A 3,492-nucleotide genomic window follows, 5' to 3' on the forward strand; every position below is an offset into this window, starting at 1 on the left:
TGTCCAGGTCTGTATAGGTTGTCTCTCGGGCAGATTTTTCGCTTGTGATGTTCCTGTTGGTCCAGATGATCATGTACTCACTTGCATCTCCTTCACAATTAATTTCCAGCCACCAAAGTCCCAGGACCCAATCTCATTGGACAGGTTTGGTCCCATGGCCATCCCTGAACTCATCACGGGAGCAAGACATGATTGTGCGTCCTTACTGGGAGCCACCGGTCTAGAATACTCCATCCAAACCTCACAATCTCAGGAATAGAGGAAGTTCTTCAGTGAGAAATTAGGGTGCTTCAAATGGGGGCACCAACCTGCCCATGAACATCCCAGTGCCCCTTCTCCTGGCAAATGCTCGCTCATTCTAGCATGCTGTGTGACCTCAGGCCACCCTTTTCTTCTCTCTGGGCCTCATGTTCCTCCTCTGAAAAATGGGGAAGGAGGCCATTTGAATTCCAACATTCCAGAATTCTGGGCCAGCTTCCAGAACTGGCGGCTGTTCCCTAAATCCCAGAAACGTTCCGGTACTTCTGGGGACGGAAGTGGAGCATCAGCCAGAACCCTCTCCAGCCCCCTGCCTGGGAACGTGCTAAGAAGATGACAATTGGGCTGCCTTCTGCCGAAATTCCAGTCTCATCGGGGCCTTGCCAAGGAAAACAAGCCCAAGAACCAGGCCTTAAAGGTGAGCATACTTGACGAGTTTTAAGATGACAAATTATTTACACAGGTGTGGGAACCGGCCCCTCGCTTTCTTTTCTTTCTCTTCCTCCCCTTTCCAAATTCTTTCCCCTGAGGGCGTTGACAGATGTGCCAAGGGAGGGGGTAGTTGGTCCTGGGGATCTGCCTGGAGGAAGACCAAGGCCCAGAGGAAGGAAGGAGGGGCAGAGCAACAGGAGAGAGGGCATCAGACTGAAGGCAGTCAGGTTTCCCTCAACTAAGCTACCTTCTTGCTCACAGTGCCCATTACCTGGGAAAGAGTGGCGTTCTGAGCATGCCAAAGTCTCCTGAGTCTTTCAAGAGAATTGGGCAGGGTGTGTCTTTTGTCCAGAGTGGCGATGGAGAGCCAGCGAGGTGTGATACAGAAGACCTGGGAGCTGGCAGGGGACACTGGGCAGCAGGAGGCTATGGGTTCTTGAACACCTACTATGTGAGGCACCGTCCTAGTGAACCAGGTGGCATCCCATGACCTCATGAGACAAAGAAACAAGAGGCCAGTACCCGGGGCCTTTAAGACAAAACGAAACCAAGTAAAGGGGTGATCAGGGCCTCTCTAGGTGGTGCCCTGGAAGCTGTGAGAGAGGGGAACAGCCATGGGGAGACAGGAAGCAAGGGTACTCCAGGTAGACGGCCCACCTTGGGCAAAGCCCTGAGATCGGAAGTCACCCAGAGAGCTCAAGGAACAGATAGAAGGCCAGTGTGTGCGGAACAAGGAGAGGAGCAAGAGGGGACGCACCAGGGGTGGGGATGAGCCTGCCCATTTTAGAGCAGGAAACAGGCCCAGAGAAGGACAGTGGCTTACCCAGGGACACACAGCATAGTCCCGTGCCAGCCCCTTCCATCTGGTTCACAAGCCCATGCCCCTGGGCTTCTGCATGGGGAGTGGATAAAGCAAGGGGTCTCGGAGGGGCATCTTGGGACTAACTCTGTTCCGTGTAGGAAGAAAGTGGAGGCGATATAGCTTCTGAGTCATGGGGGTCTCTCCTCTAGGCTCCCAAGCCACAATGGACCCTGCCTCAGTTTACCCACCGAAAAAGAAGTGGGTTTAATAGCATGTCTGCCTCCGGTGCTGACTTCAGAGGCGTGCTATGAGGGTTAATTACTGCCTGGCAGCTCCGGAGCCTTGATGAAAGGTGGCGGGAAGTGGGCCTTATTAACCCGGCCGGTAATTACCCCAGCTGAGGAGAGCCATAGCCAGAGTTCCCGGGCCTCCGGTTCACACTCAGGCTCATCCCCTCCCACGTCCGTAGCCAATGTGTTGCGGACATCGGCCTGACCGTCCTCCCCGGCTCTGAGCCCCTGTCCCAGGTCAGGCAGGGCTGGGGCCGTGAACAGTCACATACCACGTAGGTCCAGGTTCAGAGCCCCAGTTTCTTCTGTACAGTAGGGGTCGGAACCCGGCCTGACTCCAGGGTGCACCGCACACTGCGAAGCAGTCACATAATCATCTGGCGGGTGGCCTCGCGGTCTGGCCATGGCCACCCACACCATCAACCACCTTGGCTTCCATGATCGGACAGGAGCAGTCACAAACACCTATAGGATGCTGCTGACGGGGTCTCGGATCGCCCCTCTCTTGGGCCTCAGAACCAGGCTCCAATGACCCCTTCCTGCAAGCCCACCTGTCCCTCTATCCCTGTCTCCTAGCCCCTGGGTCTCAGTCTCTCTGTCTCACAGGACCCAGCTCTTCGGCCAGCTGTGGGCGCACACCTGGTCTCCAGTGTGGTTAACTAACCTGATCCAAGGATCAGTCCTCTGTGGGGGAGACACAAGGGCCAGGGCCCCCTCTTCCTCCTATCGATCCTCGTGAGACAGCATCATGCCCACCTCACAGGGGAGGAGACTGAGGGTCCAGGAAGAAAGGCCAACGCCCTCCACTCCTGAGAAGTGGAGTGAGGACAAGGGCCAGCGCCCACACCCACGGTGCTCACCTGGACTACTGACCCAAAGCGCTCAGCCCTCTCTGTCTCCTCAGTGGGGGAGACAGGCAGTAGGCCTGGCCTCTGTGTGTCACTAGGGGCTGCCCTGCAGGTGCAGGCTGGGGACCAGGTGGGCTGCTTCCTCCCACTGGTCTCACTGACACTGCACCAACCACACGCTCCGCTTGCCCCCAGCCTCTGTCCCTTCGTCCCTTCACCTGGAAGGCTGCCCCACCTCTTCGCAAGCTGGCCTCTCTTTCCATCCAGTCTCTTTTCAGATGTCCCCTCCTGAAAGGCCCCCCAGGCTGTCTCTCCCACCCTTGCCTCATTTTCTCCACAGACCCGACCACCTGGAAGAGACCCCCAGAGAGAGTGTGACCCCAGGACCAAAGGCTGCTTGTCGTATGCACCAACGTAGCTCACTGCCTTCAGTCCATTCTGACTCAGAGTGTCCCTGTGGGTGAGGCTCCCAGACTGTAACTGTTCACAGGAGTGGAAAGCCCGTCTTTCTCCTGGTGGTTTTGAACTGCTGACCTTGTGGATCATAGCCCAACACATTACCACTCTGCCACCAGAGCTCCTGCCCGGAGCACAGTGGGGCTCAATAAATGTTTGTTGAAGGGGTGACCTGTTTTTGGAGATCAGAGTGTGATTTGTCAGGAGCTTGTTCCAAGGGCCGGGCGCCTGGGCCATCTCTCCACTGGGCTCTCGGTAACAAGCAGGGTCGGTTTTCTATCAGACTAAGAAAGGATGGAGGTGAGATCCAGTGCGCCTGTGCTGACGACTAAGATGGCAAACAGCGGGGACTGAAGATCAGAAAATGAGGGTGTGTGGCTTCTAGCTGGAGATCCAGAGCAGGCAG

The 3,492-nt window shown here is 56.3% G+C and overlaps 1 long non-coding RNA gene across 1 annotated transcript; it reads left to right on the forward strand.

The window, feature by feature from the left end:
* Nucleotides 1–511: 511 nt before the first annotated feature.
* Nucleotides 512–3,262, forward strand: LOC142422418 (uncharacterized). Its single transcript, XR_012779087.1, has 2 exons — nucleotides 512–676; nucleotides 2,971–3,262. It is a non-coding gene; the product is annotated as an uncharacterized LOC142422418 (long non-coding RNA).
* The last annotated feature ends 230 nt before the right edge of the window (nucleotides 3,263–3,492 follow it).

The sequence above is a fragment of the Tenrec ecaudatus genome, chromosome 12 (genome assembly GCF_050624435.1).
Source record: "Tenrec ecaudatus isolate mTenEca1 chromosome 12, mTenEca1.hap1, whole genome shotgun sequence".
NCBI classification, from domain to species: Eukaryota; Metazoa; Chordata; class Mammalia; order Afrosoricida; family Tenrecidae; genus Tenrec; species Tenrec ecaudatus.